Raw genomic sequence first — 23423 nt, forward strand, 5'->3', positions numbered from 1 at the left:
ATGCCACGCACGCATTCGAACCTCTATTGCAGGCAGAGAATTGGCCATTAAAGCAAACACATAAATCTTGAACAAAAAATGCTTGCGTAACGTATTCTGGGCACCCAATGAATGTTGGATGAATGTTACGTATAACTGTAAATAATAGCTAAGAATACATAATAATATAAAAGGAAATATTTGAAAGCCTAAGAACCGAAATAGAATTGTAGTGGAAACAAATTTAAATTCAGCTAACAACAAAACACTCAACGATTTTATCTGGAGCATGCATCGAGTATTAAAAACGCGAAAAACAGGCATGAAGAACAAAAGAAGTACTGGCCTCTTAACACTCACTCAAACACAAAAAAAAGTCGGAGCACATGCTTCACATCAAACTTCAGTAAACGGCCACTTGATTAATTTTATACATCCACATGCATGTACGCATATGTATGCATAGGTGTGTGCTATGTAATTGCTGTGGAGCTGCGAGCATGCGCAGCACACTTGTACGCTGCTGGTAGATCAATTGGAGCTGATAATTTGGTGTTGTTGGGCATATAAAACGAAGAAAAAAAGCAACAAATACCCACGCATACAGTCGATTTTATAAATGTCTGGCCAGCGCTGTTTGTTATGTCAATTTATGTGCTACTATGTACTTATGCTTATTGCTATGACTTTTGCCTTAGGTTTGCTTTGCTATTACCTCTTTTTTGCTACTCCTTAATTTCTATGCTTTCTTCTGAATGACACTTTGCTTACTCTACTCAATTAGAAATTCTGAGCACTCTCGTTAAAACTTATTACAACAATAACACATTAGCCATTGGTGGTGATTATTAACCATGATTTTAACAGGCTTTGAACCAACTGCGGTTATGCTATGAGTATTTATTTAAATGACTTCACCTTGTACATATACTTATTTTCTCTAAACCAGCTTACATAAATACCCTGCAGAAAAGTTCACTGACTCTGAGGTAGTGAGTTCAGATCTGATACCAATTCGTACCCTTGTTTATGCGTTGATATCCCGTGGGACATTTGCTAACCTTATATGATATATTTTTGACGGCTTGGAACAAAAGCGCTTTCTATGCATCTTAGAGCTTTATTCACTAGTTCCAATTCAGCACAGCACCCAGTTTTGAGTAAATCAGCGTAACATAAAAACTACCCCTTACGATCAGAGATACGTAGTAGAGATCGAGGTAACGCCACGGGGACACACACATCGGGGCCTCCAATTGTATATAGGTGAAATGCACTAAAGCACCGTTTTGATATCATTATGAGAGCTCCAACAGGCAGATATCTACAGCCAGCCAGAGCTGTTGATATAATGGAGGAGAGTGGTGGGATTTAGGTTAGCGCACTGCCCCAGGCTGTCGAAGAAAGGAGCGTCCAGTGACCTTAGTCATCTAGTTGCCAAACCCGGACATTTACAGATAGTACATACGTACCCTCCAAGCATTTTAATCGAATTTAATTTAACATGGAAGTTTTTTTAACACAGTTTAGTGCCCAACGCTACGCCCATTAGGTTAGTTTAGGTAAAGGGCCCGTGTTACGACGCACATAGGACGAATAGGGGCCCCTGTGATACCACCGGAACTATCTCATGCTTACTTCCCTTCTTACTTCTTTAAGCCATTCTGGGGACTTTATAAATCTAGCTAATATTAGTCCAGCCTTTAATCGCCAAAACTTGAGCTTGGATTACGCGGCAATGATCAGGTAAGCAGAAAGCTATGCTCCTGCCTGTAGTATCCGAATAGACACAACCTCCCACTTGGTCGTTGTGTTTAGAACCGTCGGTATATATACTGACTCCATTTTCATAAAATATTCAACCAGTTTTCCAATTATCTCTAGATGGAAATTTTGATCGTAATATAAGACCTGTCAAGGTGAAAGTCTGTCGAGTCGTAAAACTCAGTGGTAACCAAAATGCAGGGAAACAACCTGAGAATAGGCGAATGCACCTGTTTTTCGTTTTAACCATGATTCGCTCAATTTTAGAGCCACTTTAACACTCACATTTTTATAGTCTCATTTATCAACACAGACCCATACCGCGTAGTTCAAAAGCCTGAGAACTGGAAATTTTTAAGACTGTAAGACTCCACAATTGCTTTTGCTCGACAGTACCTCCATCTCAAGTGCACGCCTTTTTGATCCCCTTTTCTTAAAATTAGTGTAAATATTATTGTACATCATTTCAAATGGCAGTTTGGATGTTTTCAGGGACACCCAAGTTACAGACTGTATAAGCGGTAGGGAGTGCAAAAGGTTTCGCATTTACGTTAAGAAGACTTCCGAGCACGAAAAATTGAGCAAATAGCGTAGACAGGAAAGTCATCACTGAAATATTTAACATCTCAAAGTGCTAAGTTAGCATACAAATCGTGTGATTCTGATTTAAAAGCAGAGTCCAGAAAAGCCGAAAGTTTTTTATTCTTAAGATTGTCTAAAAAGAAGGTCTGAACACAGACAAGAACTCAGAAGTAAAAGCGTTAAGAGGCTCCATATCTAACATTAGCCGGATATTCTTCCACTTTTTTACCCAATGAGCGCCAAGGCATGCAGTCTTCTCAGCAAAAATGTGCGAAAGCCTGTGACTTGGCAGAATAAAACACCGCAAGACAAAGAACATTTTAGCTCGGAATGCATGCAGATATTGCGGAAGCTAATCTTTTTCCAAGTGAATCATATAATTCGGAGTATTTATGGGCAAAAAAACGTAACGTAGAAACACTTGTTTCAAGAATGTTTCACAACACCGGCATGAATCACAATTTTTAAATATTATATGAGAACAGACCTTGCAGAATTACGCTGTACAAATCTATAGTCCGACTAGTTCTTTGTTAAAGATCGGAGTCTGGGACAATAAGTGAAAAAGACAAAAACAAACTTCAAATATTCGAGGAAAAAATGTTTAAGGCTTATCTTCGGTGAAGGCAAAGACAACGGCGGGGGGCGTATAAGATGGAACCATGAACTGGACCAACTTATAAGAGGGCACATGTTGGGCGGTTCATCAAAGCTCAAAGACTAAGGTGGCTAGGCTATACCCATGAGAATGGTCCCATGAGAGCTCAACGAAAAATAATTGACGCTAAAACTTTGTTGCAAATGCAGGAGGCAGACCCAGATGAACATGGATTGACGAACTCGAGACTACATGGGGAAACTCAGGGTCAACAACTGGAAGAAATCAACCAAAAATTGGAACAAATGTAGACATTTTGTACAGCAGATCAAAGCTTACAAAGAGGAGTAGCGCAAAATGATGACGATATGAGATAGAAATATCGTGTTTTGTAAATAGAAAGAACAAAATCAGCTCAAGATGGCTGCCCTAAGGATCTTCTAAGAAAAATTAAGTTAGGCTGGAGCAAAATTCTTGCGAGTAATTCCTTGTGTTGTATTATAGAAGTAAGAAGAGACCAAATACATTTACGTAAAATCAATCATTTGAACTCTCTTCACCAGGTGGAAATAAAATAACTGCCAATCACACGTATCCATTTACACAAATACCAGCAAATATTGCTCAACAACCTCAGGTTTCCCAGCAGGGGGCATTCATACATACAAACAGACTACAAAATATAAATAAAAGTTCCTGTAATAAATCCACGAATTTTTTTTCAGTTGAACCTTTGTAATTTGATTTCAAGACAGTCAGCGATACGTGAAAATATTTGATTAGGGAGCGTTGAACACTTGTTTTAATTTGCTAGATCCGCTGAATACCTACAAGTAAATTTAATAGAGGAAGAGTAATGACTACGCATTTACGCATTCTACACATTTGTAGAAAATTTATGCGCAAATTGCCATTTAACGAGAGATCACTGAACGAAAGCACAATAACCTCTTAGAAGATGTTTATCTTTGTCACGTGCTGCTGAAAGAGGAAAACTTTTTTTGGAGAGTGTTCACGCGCCATTCTTTACTTTTGTAAAGTAATGCAAAGCTTTACACCTATTGGAGATGTGGTAGCTGCCACCCTTGACAATTCATTGATACATCATCCCCGAATTCTTTTTAGCCGAGATGTTTAAGCTGTGCTAGCAAGTTAAATATTTGCTAGGCAATAGAACCTGAAAATGTAACTTTACGCATCAGAACTTTAGTAAGAGTAGAATCCACAAATGAACAAGGGTTCACTATTTATTGCTCCGATCAGGGCTGTCGTGTATCCTTGCTTGTTTCGTAATTCGATACTACGACTTGTCTGTAAGAGTGACTGGACTGGACTGGGCTGGGCTGACTTTCTATGAACGGTAGAATCACAAAATTGTAGGCAAATGCTGGTAATTTCAATGAAATATTCTTAAAATCAACTTCATTGCAAAAATATTTAAAAAGGGATTAGCTCTTACCATTTCTTCTGCCTATAGGTGTAGTTGCAAAAAATTAAGCCATGCTCAAAAGTGCCCAACGAGAACTATGTAACTGTTTTTTCTACTAAAAGACAGTACTACCATCACAGCCGTGAAATGTTGCTAGCGACATGAATTTGGCTTTCCACGAAATGTTGCTAGCATTATTGATCGACAAATGAGAAGAAACGCAAATTTAAGAGAAATTTATATTTATCGCCCCAGAAGCAAATGGCAAATTTTAATAAGAAAAGTGTTTTTGACCCTACGTTGGACACTTTTTTAAAACCTTCGGTTGGGCACCCGGGTCTGGCCTTTTTTCGTCCAGGTCGAGGATCCTTTTTATAAGGTTATATCCAAAATCGATAGAAAATTAAATTGAAGTAGCTGCCTAGAAACTCAAGTCGTCAGCTACTCGAAAAAGTTTTCACTCAATTTTAAATGCCAGTACATTTTAAATAGATGTGAAAAATGTTGCTGGTCACATGTTGATGGACACAAGTTGCTGGATACATGTTGCTCACATGGTGCGGTGCTTTCACGGTGTGAACTGAGTACTGCTTTGTCATGAGACACACACGAAATTTCACTTCAAATGCAGTTTGTATGGATTTTGACGCGAACTTAGCACAGGGCTTAAGTTATTATGCAGCAGTTTATGTATGCAGGTGCATCTAATGCCCACAGTTGTTTCATGTATGTCACACGATCATATTGCATTATCCTCTTGGTTGACATTCACGGAATTAGATCTTAAACGTGATTAAAAACGTTGTACCTGGGATTCACAGTGACAAGGGATGGAGCAGGAGTGGAAATATCGGCAACGCAAAACATGAAAATTACCCTGATATTTTCCACAAGCTAATTTCAATTAAACCTCACGAGAGCAATGTTTTTCATATTGATTTGCAGTAAAAATAAAAATGTGAATAAATACGAATAATCGGTACTCAATACATAATAATGGTCCCATAAGGAAATTAGCTAATGTTTTTACTTTGCTTAGGAAAATCAAAATTTTTTTTTTATTTAAAAATTGGAAAAGTAATGAATTACAATCACAATGAATTAAAAAGCATTAGCGGCTAGGCCATCAGCTTAAAAAATCAAATTTTTGTAACATTAAATATTTTTTAATTAATTTAATATATGGAAAATAACAATAAATTATTATTTTAATTACAATAAAAAAAAAGGAGCACTAGCTGCCAGGGCTTACGGCTCAAATATATATTAAAAGAAAAATAAATATATTGTAAAAGAAAAATTCACATTTAAACGCAAATTGGAAAACTCAAATACTATACACCGGCGTTAAACAACTTTATCACAGCGGCTTATTAATAAATTAAAAAAAAAATTTATTTCTCAAAATTTATTTTAATAATTTTTTATGAAAATGCAGTTCACGTTGCTGCACAAACCATAAATTTTACTAAGTTTTAAACTCTGTGCCTATTTAATTTTGGTATAGTTGTTGGCTGTGTGTTTTTCTACCATATAAAAAATGTCGAGCATTCGTTATATGGAGAAAATGTGCAAGAGCGCCAGCGAAAAAAATTTTAAATTCAAGCCAATTTTTGGGGCACTTCAAACTTGCACTTTGTTGAACAAAAATTCAATGGGCTATAAAACAGCCAAGTCAACGGTCCTATTTATTATATCGAAAACAAAGCAGAGTGGAAGTATTCTTCTTTAACTTAGTAGCGATTTTAAATTTAGTAATGCACGCCTCGCATTGTGTGAAGGAATTGGATCAATGAAGTTTAAAGATCTGAGTGCGAAACGAAAAATTCCTTTTGAATGCGTTTAAGCCTACTGATGTGGTACTGATGATATGGCCTCGAAATGAAGACGCCATACTCTTGGCTCGTACGAGTAAAGTAAATAGTGACTTTCAAGTGTAAGGATCCGTAAAAACGGAAGCAAAACGCCGAATGAAGGTAAGTGTAGAATATGATTTCGCGATTACGAAATTCAAATGACTAAAAAATTGAAAAGTAGAGTTAAACATTACTACCAAAATATTTAAAATAATTTTTTTTTTAATTCTACATATCCTGTTTTTCGCTTGCTCCATTCAGTTATGAGTGTCAATAATGGAGTCAAAATTCGGTATATTTTAAAGTTTTTCTTTGATAAAGCGGCAAGCCAGGCCACTAAGATCGTGAATAGTGTTTATGGTGGCGTTCATGTGACAGCTAATTACGTGCACTTTTGGTTTCGTCGATTCCGTGCAAGCATTTTTGATGTTAAAGAAATGATCGAGAATGTCGATAAAATCACAGAAATAATCGAAGTTGCCCGGCATGTTAGTAGTCGTACATCGTCAGGAGCTAAAGATCGACCCAAAAAATAGTTTTTAACCAATTGCGCAAAAATTTTAGACCAAAATAATGGATTTTCTTTTCCCCTAACTAATATTTAAATGGAGTGATTCCTTTTCCTTTCCTTATGCCTTTTTGTAGCTGTTATTAATTTTGCACCCATAGTGAAAAGGTGTGAAGCAAGTAACCTTCTCGAGGTGTCAATTGAAAAACATAATTTCATTTTTTCACTTCGAATAAGCAAATTTGATGATAACCTGTTGCTTTGTATGCATGTATGTATGTGCATACCATAACACCGAAGACCGCGAAACACGTGGAATAGTTTAAAGCAATAATTGGCTGAATTGTATTATACATATTTATGACGAATGAACGAAGACATGGAAATACGCCAATGACCACCAACGAGGGCTTATAAATTATTACTTTTTTGTTTCAATTAAATTGAGAAAACAAAACAGGCGTGCAGCTCATGTTGGCCTCAAATAGTCAAAGGGACCAGAGGGGAGCAAATATCAGAGACAACCAACTGCAACATTTATTCGCCTCTGCAAAGAAAAAGGAAGCCGGCAGCGCAAAACAATGGGCAATGGTTTGTAATAATAGAAGCAACAAAGGTATTTCCTCCATCTTCAAAAGGAGTGGAATGAAGGAGAGTACTTTGAAGGCCAGAGCGCATAGCAGTCGCAGTCGAATCGGTTCAAGAATGATAGAAACATAGATTGTGCACATCAGAGAGTGCGCGACGTCGCATAAGCTGAGTTGTGCAATGTTGCCAACCATTTGCTCTTAGCAATAAATTTAGTGCTTTTTTATACCCAAAATGCGAAAATTTTTAAGTTTGGTGTTTGTTTTTCTTTTTTTAATTTAAAGCTAAGTTAAATAAAAACTGTATTATTAAACAAAATAATGTTAAAGAAGCTCACTCTGAGAAGATTTTAATGTTAATGAAAATTTGTTGGTTCTTATAAAATTTGATATTTTGAAAGTGAAAATTAAATTTTTTGCTCCTTTTAAGGTTATGTGAGAATATTTAATCTTCTTCTCTCAACTCTTCTTAACATCGAACACCTTTTTACACATTTTAAAAAGCGTTTGAGTTTACTAAAGGCGAATTAAAACCTCTAATCGTTTCTTCCGGTTCTCGATCCTTAGTGGGACATATGTAGGTCATCAAGAGGTGTATTCATAGTTAAAATAACCAAAAAAATACCAGCAAATACTGAAGAAATCATAACGACATTTTTACAAAAAGAGTACCTTATCTAGTTACATAACCACAAATATAGCAAAAATGTCGTTTTCTTAACAAAAACTCATAAATTAAATTAACATATAACACATTTATTAAAAAAAACGCACATTTTAAAGACAATTTGTCGCGCATACAAGGTTCTTTAAGTAATCCAATAAAAATTTGGTGTTTTATTTTCTTTAAATGGGCATTTTAGTGCGTTTTTATACCCAAAGCTAGGCAACACTGTAGTAGCGAGAGAGAGATTTGACTGCCGAAAGCAGAAGAACACCAAAAACAACTGTAATCGCGGCAATGTGACCAGATTTTAAAAAAAGTAGAGCTAAATAAAACTGAGTGAATTATTCAACTAATTATTAAAAAATGTTTACTTCACAAAACTATAAACATTACATTTTAATTAGAACAGGCTAGAAAAAGTCATGAAGAAAGAGCTAAAACTCCGAGACTAAGTCACAAAAAAATGTTAAATCAAGTTACGAAACTGATAATCTGGCCATACTGGTGCTAATCAACGTCACTCAATGTCAAATTTGCTGAGAGCAAAGTAACGGTACCACGACAAGCACCATCTCATTATTTTTTCCATCATGTAATCAGTTCATATGAAGGCTTGGCCTCCTTCTGGCGCGTTACAAAATCCATTTGGCTCATTTACGTCTATTGAAATTTGTTAAAATATGATTTTATATTTAAATATGACTTTATAGTACATTTAAAAAATAATAAATTTGATATTGAAAACTAACAAATAAAAAATGTTTAATATTTCAAAAAATATATTTTATGATTCTACAAATTTTGTTAACGTACAACTTGAACCTTTTATTTTTTTCAGCGCTTTTGTTGTAGTTTACCATTTTTATACAAAAATTTACTTTCACACTCACTCGCATCGAATCTGCATGTGGTCACTAACACACGATTTTATGATTTTCGTGATTTTTTAACACGAATTTGATTGGATTGTGTGAATTGTGGCGGTTGCACTTATTACTCGCAGCCACACACACACACACACATACGCAAGTACATATCGCATACATAATTTCCCACCATTTCGTTTGCATTTCAACACACAATACGCCAATTATGACTGGTTTTTTTTCTGCTTTTTTTTTGTCAAAATAAATGACATGGATACGAAGTATTACATTCCATAAATTTAGACCCATACTCGCATGCGAATGCCCCTGAGCCATTTATACAAATCGCACATGACTTTCATTTTATATTCTGAATTTGTAGCTAAAAATTGCAGGCGCACGCAAAACTAAAGATTTTGAATCGGTAACTTTAAAAATATTACAGAAATTACGTTGTTATTTTACATGTGAATGATTTTGAGTTTTTGCGGAATTCAACAAAAATTTCTCACGCCTACGCGTACAAGTGTTCACCTTTGTGCGCATTAATCTTGGTGGTCTTCTTTTAGCTTAGTAATGAGAACACAGAAATTGATTTCGCTTCACCATAGATTTCCGAATTGAAGTTAAAGTCCAGTAAGACCCAAAGCGCGCCCCGCACTCAGCTGAAAAAGATACTGATTTGGACAAAAGCAAACCCAAATACCCACGCTGGGTATTTTGTAACAAAGCAGTTTTCATTTCATACTCTTCATTTGCTGCGATTGCAATTTTTCGATTTGCTATTGTCGTTGGTGCTCCAAACGAAACCACAGCTGCACATTGCCGCTTCTGCGGAACGACCCTTTCGAGCAAAATCGGCACTTTATTGGCTTTATTGCTTATCGATGCAATTGTCAACGAGGCTTGTTAGGGGGAACCACAAAAAAAAATAAAAAGAAAATATAAAAAAAATAAAAAATAAAAAAATACAAATAATAACTTCAACAGAAACTTGATTTTCGGCATCCTCTGTAATGGCAAAGAAGAAGCATAAGCGCCTCAATCACAGCTTTGTGTTTTACACACATCTTATAACCGGCGACCGGCGTAAAATTTAAAACATATGTATGTATTTGTAAATTCATATGTATGTGCGTGTACAATTTTTTTATAAATTAGTTGTTGCGAAATCCCCCCATTATTGTCGATATGATTTTCATTCTTCAGTTGTATATGAATGCAACACACACACACACAAACACATTTAAAGATGTTTCCTTTCGTACTCGCCTGGCTCGCCTGTGTTACCTGCAGCTCTGCAATGCATCACTACTTTGATCTGCTTCCAACAAATGACCAACTTTGAAGGAAAGACCGCAAGTGGACTACAGTCTATTGCTACTCAGGTGTCCGCCGTCTGCTCTGAGCTGTAAGTTAGCCGATTGAGGTTAAGCGGTTGTCGGTAGTTGGCTGCACGAGATCAGCCTATGCAACATCGTTGGGCATTTCGTACTTTATTCAATGGCAACAACTTCGATGCGGCAACGAGGCAAGTGGCATAGTTTTTAGTTTTTTTTTTGTTTTGACTTTCTGGACTTCAACGATATTGATATTAAACCAAAAAATGTAAAATCAGACAAACAGTAACGGATTACCAATTGTGGTTTGTGGAAAATTCAACAACAAAACTAAAGTATTCGGTTGCGAAAGAGTTTTAATGCTTTTAGTTAGACAACAAATTGGCTCTTTATAAATCAATTTCTGGTATTTTAGCAATTAACTCCAGGCATCTAATTATTTCCTGTTAAATAAAGGGTGGTTAAATTTCAAGAGCCGATGTTGAATGTGGGCCACACCTAAACGTCAAGTTTTTTTTGTATTTTATTTGACATTTTTTTTAATTTCAGACTAACTCAATTTGAACCGTAGAAAGATACACAATCGAGCAACGCGTTAACGTTATTCAGGCTTATTATGAACACGGACCTTCACATCAAAATGCATATCGCGCACTTCATGATTTTTTCGGTCAATTTAATCGTTCAAATGTGTGTACAATCGGGAAAATTGTGCAAAAGTTTGAGCAAACCGGGTCTGTAGGAGATGTGAAAACACCAGTGCATGCTCGTAGAGCTCGTACTGCAGAAAATATTGCTGCTGTTCGCGATAGTGTGGTTAAAGAGCCGTCCAACTCAACTCACGCTCGTCGTTGATGAACGTTATGCACAAAGACTTGCATTTACATGCTTACAAGGTGCAATTGACTCAAGAACTAAGGAACCTCTTGAGCATTCCAAGCGTCGTCAATGGCAGGAAATGGCAACAGTGAATGACCAATTTTCAAAGGAAATCATCTTCAGTGATGAGGCACATTTTCGCCTCAGCGAATAGTGTTCGCTATCGTGAGATGATAACGAACTTTTTGGATGGATGGTTTCAACAGGACGGTGCCACTTGTCACACAGCTAACGAAACAATGGCTTTTTTGCGCGAAAAATTTGATGGCCGAATAATCTCACGTCGCGGTGATGTCAATTGGCCGCCAAGATCATGTGATTTGACACCGTTGGACTTCTTTCTTTGGAGTTATTTGAAAGAAAAGGTGTACGTCGATAAGCCAGCAACAATTCAAGAGCTAAAGGATAACATTAACGGCATAGAACCTCAATTATGCCTCAGCGTCATCGAAAATTTGGACCATCGGATTGTTAAATCACAACCAAATTTTTTTTTTACCAAACAAGATCAATGCCTTCACATCCCAGATTTGCCCTTATCTCGCTTAAGCAAGGATTGAGTTCAACAAATCACTGCATTCACCATCTCATTTCCATAAACTGCCTAGCGCAAGTCGAGTCGTGATATCGTCCATTCGCTCTATCACCAGCCATAACCAAGTCAAAAATATACAGAATTGAGATATTTAAAACGGCTAGTTCGAGATTTCCTGAACTATAGCAACCGAATGGCTTGGTGCGTGACTGCCATTCGGAAGTATACAGGTTTGAAACTCCAAACAATTGACCTTCGCGAGCATAATGTAACTGGGATTATTTCTTTCTGTGTTGGGTGCATGCGGACCATGGGCCAACGCCAATGATTGCTGAGATTGCAGTTTTAACTTTGCGCGATTTTACATACCCTCTTCGATATTTTTCAGGACAGTTTCAACGGCATCAATGAAGTCATCTTCTGGTAACGTGGAATGCGGACCCTCCTCCAAATCTAGCCCTGGGTACGAAGTACGTTTCATTTTTTCTATTTCCTCTCCGTATTTTCGATTTTTTTCTTTAGCACTTTTTCGCCTCATATTTCATTTTCGCCATTCATAAATTATCGCTTTTATTAATTCAAGCAGTGTTGAGGTATTGTCAATACCCCCGAAGCGGTTCGACGAAATGTGATTGATTCTCCCTTAAATTGATTCTCGTCCAAATCTAAAGGTTTTCCTGTTACTTTATTAAGATCGACGCATGCGTCAAAGCACCTTTGCACAGTTTCAATCTGCCCGAAGAGTATATCCTTGAAAGTCTCTAATTCACCCACTTTTTCCTTTAGGTTTCTTTGTACTTTTTTCAGACTGCTGCCACTGGCCACAAACACCGTGTTTAATAGCCAAGATATCGCGCTACCATGGCGACCTTGTATCTGTGCTTGCCGACTCCTCCTTATACATTTGTAGCACCTCGACCCAATGAATGCGATCTTCGGGAGTATCCGCTCGTAAGCACCAATTGTTGTAAATATTTACAACCACATCGAATTGCAGTTCGTCGGTATCATGTGCCTTAATTGTAGCTTTGCTGAGGCTGATAGTTCCCCGGCAACCAAAATCTGATTCCGATTCAGATTTGTAGTAAGGAAGTGTAGCATTTTTTAAAATAATATAACGAGGTTGCCAGCCATATATGGTATATAATTTGTCCATTTGCTAAGATAATCACGGCGCTCTATACTATCATCTAAGTATTCATCTTCCGTATCATCGCTTTGAGAGCTTGTATCAAGGGGAAAATATCCCATATTCCATAGATCTTGTGACTCCACTGGTATAGAAGATAACATATTGATATGACTTAATTTAATATTTACACTTATCGGCATCGGATATGTGGAGTTATTGAGATTGTCGAGATTTGGAGATTCCGTAGACAAATTAGCATTCATTTTTTCCAAGAAGTACACATAAAACTGCGATTGCCCTTATTATTAGTACACAACGGACGCGGCAGTAAGTTATACTGTTCGATTTATTGTATTGATTAATCTTCATAAAACTATGACTTTGACGTATATTTTTGAATACATACATATGGTACATACATATGGTGATTGTTGCTGTTTTTATTCTTTTCTTACACACAGAATGGTTTTTAGCTTATATTTTCTAATAGCGATCGCCCCTCGGCGATCAATGGTAAGCGTCCGAGTGTATTTCTGTGATGAAAAAGCTCCTCATAAAAATCAACTGCCGCTCGGCATCGACTTAAAACTGTAGGTCCCTCCATTTGTCGCATCTCCAGCGTGCATCCCTCTTCTATCCCTTTAACACACCTTGCGCATTTTCATTGTGAGACAGTGGCAGAAGTCTTCTTTTGTCAGCTCCTTTACGACACTTTCTCTTTCACAGCTTCTAAGAACTCAAATCTTCTTCTTTTTAATGCAGAATAAGGCCGGCTCGACTAAAAACCTCTTAAGGGGGTATTCTGGTCTAAAAATTTGAAAAAATCGATTATTTTTTTTTTGTTTATTTTCAAAGTTTAGACCTTCAAAAATATGCCCTTCAACGGATTTTTCAAAATTCGAATTATTTTCGGAGATACAGCGGATTTCGTGACGTGACGTCTAAGCCGGCCGAGTGGAGCGAATCGCACAACGAACGGCAGATGTTACCGAACGATTTGAGGACTCGTTCTTTCCACAAAATCTTTTGTATTCCACACAACCTTTATTTATTCTATAATATACTAGCAAACCCGGCCCGCTTCGCTGGGCACACTAAAATAGAATAGATATGGTTTAGAACAGAAAAGTAATGGTTTTCATATTATTTATTTCTTTATTCAAGCGCTTTGGCATAAACAATATTTTTTTCCTATTTGTTTTTGAGTAAATATAAAATATAAATTGAAAATCAGGAAAAAAGAAGATTGTTTTTAAATTTCAAATCAACGCAAATGAATAACTAAGAAACAATCGTCTTTTTTCCTCATCATCCATGAATTTTTCGTTTCAATTTATATGTTTTATTAAGCATTGGAGCTTTTTTAACAATTATCCATTTATATTTAAAAAAAAAAAAAAAACGAAAAATTTTTTTTTTCCACGAACACATAATTTCATTTGAACATTCGGATTTCACATTAAATTCTCAAATTATTCACTGTTCCAAAATCCCCTCCAAAAAATTCACAAACAATTTTTACACTTTGCACTTACGTCTTCTCCTTATGGCATCCAAATCAGAAAAAAATATTGACACATTGTAACTCACACTGTCAATTTGACAGTTCAGTTCCGCCCCAAGCGTTAAAAAACTAAACGACATTATGGCTGGTTCAAAAGAACGCTGTACGCGTTGCCAGTGTTCCGAATTACCACCAACCTTTACGAAACCCATTTTCAATACTTACTTAACAATGTGTGTAAGTTTGGTTTAATTCGGTGCAAAGACACGGCGTGTCCACGTTTTGGCATATATTTCGAGACCCTAGTCATCAATAGGTATGAAAATTACCCCGTATTAAAACACTTATCAACAGCTTTCATTTGATACCCATATTGTACATACACACCCGAAGGTTACCCGGGTCCACGTTTTGACCTATATCTCGAGCCCTATCCACCAATAGGAATCCAAACTATACGTAAACCATCTTCAATACCTACTTAACAATATGTATAAGTTTGGTTTAATTCGGTGCAAAGACACGGCCGGTTAGCGAACACACACAAAAAGTTGACTTTATTTTATATATAAGATTTTTTTCAGTTTGTGTCCGAAAAATGCAAATATCTTACGGAACCCTTTTTTTCAAAATAAAATGTAATCCATGTTACTCGTGGATAATGTAGTTTTCGAATGGTGAAAGAATTTTTAAAATCGGTCCAGTAGTTTTTGAGCCTATTCGTTACAAACAAACAAACAAACAAAGTTTTCCTCTTTATAATATTAGTATAGATAAGCTTTATACTTCTATAATATAAACCTGGAAATATATAGGCGATTAATCCAGAAAGAGTAGTAAATATTATGATCTAAGTTATTCTATCGGAATTGTTGCTCAAACTTCAAACGCGATTTTCTCAAAACTAATTTTTCCAGATGGTCGTCATGACATCTCAAGTTCTATTCGACCGATTGCTTTGAAGTTTGATAAGAATTTTTTATTATACATACATCTGTCTACCGCGCCTGTCTTCGATTTTGAAAAATTTAAGTTTGAAACATTCTTCATTTTTCATTCAAATTTGAAAAGGTAAAAAATAGAGGGAAAAAATATTTTATTTTTTTTCAAGTTGACGCCATTTTGTGAATATTTTTTTTCTTTGATTTAGCGTAATGCGATAGCGACATCCTAACTAATGAAGAATTTTTTAATTTGTTTGTAGATTTGTAGATCACTACAAGGGTTGGAATCATGTCAACCATGGAGCACTGTTTTTAATGTAGTCTCCACTCCGCCGGCCTGTAATTCCACGATTTTTTAATTTTTTTTATTAATTTTTTTTATGCTTTCCAATATTAATAAAAACCATAAAAAATGGATAGTAAAAATATCTTAGTTTTAAATATACCTAAAATGAAGGCGTCTAGGGCGTCCAGAATACCCCCTTAACAGGCAATGCGGAAAGAATTGACGTATAGTATTTCTATAGATACTGCTCACAATTTTTTCAGCGAAGCACAAGCAGACCTCAAATTCCATAAACAGCTGATTTGTTTACAAAAGCGAGAGGCTAATTTTGGCATTTTGACGCCCAACACAGGCAGCAAAAAAAAAAAAAAAACAAATCAAAAAATCAACACGATTTTTGAGCTACTTGAAACTTACCTTGGTTATAGTAAAATTCAATGGACTATAAAACTGCATACTAGAACATTTTTTATAAAAGTGCTGATCAAAAAGTGTGAAATTTTGACGAAATTAAAAAAAAAAAATTTTATTTAAAAAAACTTTTAACTTGGGTTGCCGTATTTTTGGGGATTAAACTATATTTCATAAAAAAATTGTCAAATTTTCAAAACAAAATTGTTCATCAATAAGAACCTGTGCTAGAGCTTTTTAGGGCAGCGTGCTTATAAAATTCTGGAGAAAGTGTTGTCGATTTTGCCATAAACAGCTCTACCAGAAAGAACTCTGTTAGTGGCAAGAAGTCTGCAAAGCCTTCTAAGCTTGAGAAAGCTCAACAAATTGATTACTTTCAGGTTTTCTAGGCTTCGAAAATTAGCTGTACAGCAGTTCGCATTACTCTAATTATCTTTTAAGGCACCCTAATTTACCTCTTGGGGCATTCGCGCAGTAAGCCGCTAAACCTGAAATGTTTGGCATGGAGTTCTAGGTGGCTTTATTTCTCATTAATTCTAATAATTAATATGTCTACGGCCTGCGGGGTCAATTTATTACATTTATGAAAAAACAAATGCGTTTGCACACATCTTGATTATCGGCGCAGTTGTTTCATATCTTACATACATACCTACATACATACATACTCTTGTGCACTCCCCATTTCGTGGTGTTCATTTAACTTCGTATGCGCCTGCCACATAAAAGTATGTGCAGCCAATTTTTAATTTCCATAAATAAATATTTTTCTCCACAAACTCACAAGCTAAACTTCTTGAAATGCCTGCATTTAAATGCGCCCAAAAAGCAGCACGCACACATGCACAAACACCTGCGCGGATATGCGCGACGTTCATACATAATTTTCGCTGGACCAAAACCAGCTAATTGGCGTTGTTGTAAAAGCGAAAAGCGAAAGTAATGGCCACATTTCGCCAGCAACTACAGCGGCGCCGGTAGGAGCAGCAGCCGCAGGTACCAAACAGCACCTAGCGGGTTCTGGCTTTTCATTTATCTTAATTTTATTTCATTTTATTTTGATTTTTTATTTCTTTGTATATTTTGTTCGTTTTTGCTTTTTCTCGGCTGTTGACTGCATCGTTAATTCGTGCGCTTGTTGCCTGTTGCTGATACAACCTGAGAGATACAAGAACTTTCTCCTTTATTGCTGTTCACCTGACTGTAGCAGATTTGGTTTATTTGCTTTTTGGCGGCAACAGGTTTTCTTTTTTAATACGCTTGCAACAAATACAGCCGCAAAAAAGCGATAAGTCTTACTTTCGGCCGCTTAATGCGTAAATGTCGAATTCCCTACCTCGCAATTATGACCGCAACTATTTGAGAAAATAATTATATTGCGCGTAAGTAGGTACTAGGCTAAATCATGTCATTAGGCGCAGAGAGATAAAGGAAGCTTGAAAGCAAATAATACGCAAATCTATTCAGCAGGAAATGTTGCCAGCGAAGTTCTTCTTCTTTGCCAACTATGAACTATGAATTTGTAAAGAGCACTAAAATAATTTCATGGCTTTTTTTCTCACCGCCGGCTACTATTTGATTTTTTTTTTTTTTTTTTTTTTGCTATTTCGTTAGTTGAGTTCAATTGGGATTTCTTGGTTGCTGGCGCACTGAACTCAAATTATTGCCAAATTAATGTAATTTACTTTTTCTTTCATTGCATTACTCATTATTAGAGTTGGCGCATAGATTTTCTTTATCTGTATAATAATGCCAGTTGTTTCTTTTTTTCAACTAAAATTTCAAATTTATTTACCTCCGTTCGACAAAAATGAAAAATTTTTGCGAAGTATATAAATCCATTTATATGAATGAAATATTTTCTGAAAGAAATTTGATGAGCGTAAATATAACTCTTAGATATAAAAATCCCCCCCAATGAAAAGATATACAAAGCCTCGGCTGAGAACTAGCTTTACTCATGAAGACCCCTGCAAACGAAATAAAGAATACGATTTGCGTGCATACACCTGAAATACCCGGTCCCTTAATGGGGGAGATGCTTCTGCCCGGCTGGTTGATGTCGTCGTGCGAGTAAAGGCTGACATCACTGCCATTCAAGAAATGCGATGGACGGGGCAAGGCAAGAAAAACGTAGGACCTTGCCAGATTCCCGCATAAGAAGATACACCAAGCTACCTGGCTGTCTCCTGATCGAAAAACGCCAAACCAAATCGATCATGTTGTGATAGATGGAAGACACGCTTCTAGTGTATTAGATGTACGTACGATCCGAGGACCCAACATCGACTTGGATCATTACCTTGTTGCAGCCAAACTGCGCACACGCCTCTGTGCAGCAAAAAACGTACATCTACCTACCCAAAGAATGTTCAACATCGAAAAGCTGCAATCACAACATACATCCAGAAGACTCCCCACCCGACTCTCACTCCTGCTCTCAGAGAGTACTGCCCAACAAGTCAGCATGCACGATCCATGGATCAACATTTCTTCTTCTCTGCGTACCGCCGCCGGCGAAGAAATCGGATTCCAGCGAGCCCGAAAAACCAGTTGGTACGACGAGGAATGTTATGCTGCCACCGAAAAAAAGATGCTGCCTACAGAGCCACGCTGTGATTGGGGCGCAAGGCGAGCTATGTGGGATCGCTAGCGAGAGCTAAGAAAGGAAGAGAGGCGTATTATCAAAAGGAAGAAAGGACGGACTGCCAGCTGAGCTATTCAAACATGGCGGCGAGGAGCTCGAAAGGTGCATGCATCAGCTTCTAGGCAAAATAAGGTCGAATGAAAGCATGCCTGCAGATTGGAATTTAAGTATGCTCTGCCCAATCCATAAGAAGGGTGATCATGCAATCTGTGCCAATTACCGCGGGATTAGTCTTCTAAATAACGCCTATGAAAGGCTGAAGCCCACCATCAACCAACTTATTGGACCTTATCAATGTGGCTCTAGACCTGGAAAATCTACCACCGATCAAATATTCACAATACGCCAAATCTTGGAAAAGACTCATGAAAGGAGAATCGACACACATCATCTTTTCGCCGACTTCAAAGCTGCATTCGACAGTACGATAAGGAGTTACCTGATGACGTTGCTCAACACCAGCAGCGCCGTCAGAATTGCGACAGTTGGGACCTCTCCGAGCCATGGTGGTGAACCAAGCCAAAACGAAGTACACATCGAAGACATAGCGCAGCGAATAAAGATGGAGAGGCCACGTTGGCTGGGTTATGCCGCCGGAATGGATACAAACGCTCCGACTCTGAAAGTATTCGATGCGGTACCAGCTGGTGGTAGCAAAGGAAGAGGAAGGCCTCCTCTGCGTTGGAAAGATCAGGTGGAGAAGGACTTGGCTTCACTTGGTGTGTCCAATTGGCGCCGGTTAGCACGAGAAAGAAACGACTGGCGCGCCTTGTTAAACTCGGCCAAAATCGCGTAAGCGGTTATCGCGCGAATTAAGAAGAAGAAGGACTATCGATATCAAAAACTACGGTTCGAAAGCAGGAAATGGCAAACTGTGTTGACATTTCTGTTCATCAGGCAAGTCAACATGAATCGTTTAACGCCAGAACAGAGCTTCCGAATTGCGGAACATTACTTTGCAAAAAAATAAAACAATGCCAATTCGCGAAGCTCGTAGAGCAAAGTATTGAAGAAGACCCCGAAATGTCAATTTGTCGTAGCTATCAACTTGTTGGCCTTTGTTCTTCGACTACGTGGAAAATCTTATGTATAAAATACAGCTCGTGTAAGAATCAACGCCAAATGACCACAATTGCAGATTTGGCCCATTTAGATTTACTGCTCAGATTTATCGGAAAAAGTAGTTAAAAAATGGGCTGATCGAATAGACCATGAAACTCGTAGCCGCGGCGCACATATACCGGATATGGTACTCGAAAAATAAATGCCATGAAATTATCTAACAGATTAAAATTAAAAAAAATCAGTGCAACAGTATTTCTGTTTTATATTATCATTTTAAGTTCTCAAGCTCAGAAAAAACACCATTTTTAAGCTAACGTTAAGGAGTTAGAGGTAGTCAGAGGCCCGAAAAAATAGTCACACAAATTGAATACATGAAAAAAGCTATTCAACTTTTTTTTTTTTTTTAATTTTCCACAATTTTCAATAAGTGTTCCAAAACATGCAAAAAATTACTCTCCTACAGCTACTTTTCTTAGCTATACACAAAAAAATTTTAAATTTTTTAAAGATTTTGTGAAAAAGTACACAATTAAAAAAAAGCGTACAAATACATTCGGAAGGTGCGCCGACCCCAATTACACCCCAGTGTGCATGGAAAAACGTTTATGACCCCTTATTAGCTGTCAAGCAGGCACTAGAAACCCACTTTGGTCAAACCTGTTGCAGCCACGAACTTAGATAATTACAGCTGCAGTTACTGCAACATCTGTTGATAAATGGCGTCACTCAACGCATTGCGACCAACAGCCACTTCATCACCATCAACCAGGAAAAATTTATCAAAAGCCAATTACTAACGGTTATTGCGTAAAATAGCCAACGCACCAAATAAGCGCGCAATCGACGCATAAATCGCGAAGTGAGTAAATCTCGAACTAGCAGCCGTCTGAAATGCTTGATAAATATGAATGAAGTAATGAATGAAAATGTTTTTCACGCAAAAAAATTACGCCATTGAGTCAAAACTAAAAACCGAGGCGTTTTCTGCAGCACGTAATAAAAATCCATGATTGAAACCTGACAACGCGTACTGACGACGAAGGTTTCCACACCCATTCACAATCGCATAAATGTGCGTATGTGCATATGTATGCTAGTAGATTTGTATGTGTGTATGTATGTGTGTGAAACTCATTGAGTCCACTGCCGCTGTCCGGCTGCGAGCGAAACAACAGCAGCAACAATACAAAAAACGCATCTGATCTACTAACATCGTTTAAAAGTGACAAGTGAGCTACAAAGCGGCAGTGCCTAAATGGTGGGCAAACATGTTGCCGCCGCCACCAGCAAACAGCGCAAACCAACCGAGGCAGCGAGATAGCCATAGACAGCCGACACCGCCTAGCCAGTAGCATGTTGCAGCAGCAATTAAAAGTTGAGTGAAACAATCGCCAGCAATAAACAAAATATATTTTTTAACACTCGTGCCTGTTGCTGCATTGTACTCTCCGTTTTTGTTTGGCGCTCATTGCCAGCTGCTTAGCTGCATGATTGCAATCTCAACAAGCCTGCCACAACTCGTGTTCTTCCTGTTGGCGCATTTATTTATTTCTAATTAACATTTTTCACATTGCCTATTTTCTAATGCTCATATCTATGTCGGCTCATAAATATTTATGTATTGCGATTGCAACATGCCACAGCAGCGGTTATCGCAAATGTTGCACAGATACATGCACACCTCCTGCTCATACATATTTGATTAGTTCAGATGCAGGTATGTTTTTTTTCTAGTTTTGCTGTGTCGATAAACACTGCCATTTGTCACTGTTGCATTTCGCTTAATTATGTGCACACATACACGCATACATACATGCACGCATACATATGTATATACTATACACATACATGCGTGTGAAATAACGAGTTGCTAACTGATTAAAATTAATTTTTGTAATTAATTTGCTTTAGAAACTATCGCCGCTAGCCAAAGTTGTGTTCCGCTCACTTAATTACCTGGCCGATGTGGCATGACATATATCCAGAACATAATCATATGGTAGGAAAGAACGTACTAAGTATTTTTGAACGTAAATATGAAAGTTGCTGCATATTTCATGGCAAGGAAAACATTTTTCTTTATCAATTTTTTTGTTTTTGCAACGTTGTGGAACCAATGATAATACCATATTACAGGTTGGTTGAAAAGTAGAAAGCAAAAATAAGAAAATATGAATTTTTAAATGGAACTAGTTTTTTTTTTTTATTCAATATAACTTCGACGACGCTCCAATAATTTTATAGCATCTCTTACATTATTTCCACAAAGCACGACTCCACTACTCTCCATTGAATTCTTAATGATATATATGTATATATATATATATTTCCGAGGCTCCTAGATGGAGCATAGGGCCACAATAAACAAATTATAATTAATTTTATCCAAGGCTAAACATTTAATTTCGTTCCACACACGGCCTGCTTTTATTCCTTCTGCGTCGACCTGACGCTTCAACGTATTGGCTGGTCTCCCACGTCTGCGGCTGCCTTGGGGGTTCCAATCCAGTGCTGTTCTTGGAAATGGGGTTAGTGACGCGAACACATAGCCTATCCCACCCAAACGTCAACCTCACCTTCACGCGGTACCCCCCGTTTAGAACAAACGAGGCTCTGGCGACCGAGTGAAGGCGGGATAACCTTTCCACCAGCGAGGAGGAAATTCCTACGCCATGCCCGCCTGGAGGCAGACCGGCAGCCCTGGATCCAGGCTCGGATGCAGAAGGCCAATCCCCTACTCATATTAATTTAATGGATTACAGAAACCACAAAAAACAAAGAACTCTTAATGAAAGCAGCATTAAATATTCGAGCTGATTTTTCATTTGTAATTCTTCATGTAAAATAGAGAGTACTCGTTCAACTGAAATGGCTATGACACAGGGCTGCTATTTATAAAGCGCGGTGAAAAGACCGTTATTCGGCTCAGAGGGAATTTGTCAGATATACTGAGGTCATTCGTATCCAAAGTTCCGCTCAAAAAACATTTTTTTTTCACCAGACCTAACGAGCAAACCTGGTATCTATCATCCTTGTTTATAAAGGTTCTTTCCAAAGTGAACGTCTAGTAAATAATTTCTGGGCGGTAAATTTTTATACACTTTTTCACCGCTTTTTCGGTAGATGCCACTTTTGAAGCTGTCATTTTTTGATATTTGACAAGTAGAAACTACGCCATTAATAAAAATGGAACGATACACTTAAATAACGATACGCTTAAACAACGCTTTGAAATGAATAAAATTCACTATAAAAATGGTAAAAATTTGGCAGAGTCGGTTCGTGAAACTCGAACATTTTTGGGTCATCGTGAAGCAACTTGTCGCGATACAGAAATTGGTGAAAAAATTCGGGCTGTTGGAACAAGTTAGTGATGTGAAGAATAAAACCCGTGCACGTCGCTCAAGAACAGCCGAAAATATTGCTGTTGTAGCCGAAAGTGTTGAAGAAAACCCAGGTTTGTCCATTCCTCGTCGTTCTTTGGAATTAGGCATAAAGATTTGGGTCTTAAGGTTTATAAAGTTAAGTTATCACAAGAACTCAAGCCGGCCGATCATCAACAACATCGTGTCTTTGCTGATTGGATCGTTGAAATGAATAGAAATGATCCGGAATTCCATCGAAAAATCATCTTGAGTGATAAGTCCCATTTCTACCTCGGTGGCTTCGGCAACAAGCAAAATTGTCGGGTCTGGGGCTCAGAAAATCCCCTCTCTACCCTCAGCGTGTGACTGTTTGGTGCGGTTTATGGTCCGGCGGAGTGATTGGACCTTACTTTTTCGAAAATGAAGCTGGAGCAACAGTTACGGTGAATGGATTGCGCTATCGAGAGATGATTAACGAT

At 37.5% G+C, this 23423-nt stretch overlaps 1 protein-coding gene and 1 pseudogene across 1 annotated transcript in view; both read right to left on the minus strand.

Annotated features, from left to right (window-relative positions):
* LOC129236047 (putative leucine-rich repeat-containing protein DDB_G0290503) overlaps positions 1-23423 on the minus strand; it is a 165951-nt gene that overhangs the window by 118884 nt on the left and 23644 nt on the right. The window lies entirely within an intron of this gene.
* LOC129240591 (ceramide transfer protein-like) lies at positions 11751-12985 on the minus strand (annotated as a pseudogene).

The sequence above is a fragment of the Anastrepha obliqua genome, chromosome 1, assembly GCF_027943255.1.
Source record: "Anastrepha obliqua isolate idAnaObli1 chromosome 1, idAnaObli1_1.0, whole genome shotgun sequence".
NCBI lineage: Eukaryota > Metazoa > Arthropoda > Insecta > Diptera > Tephritidae > Anastrepha > Anastrepha obliqua.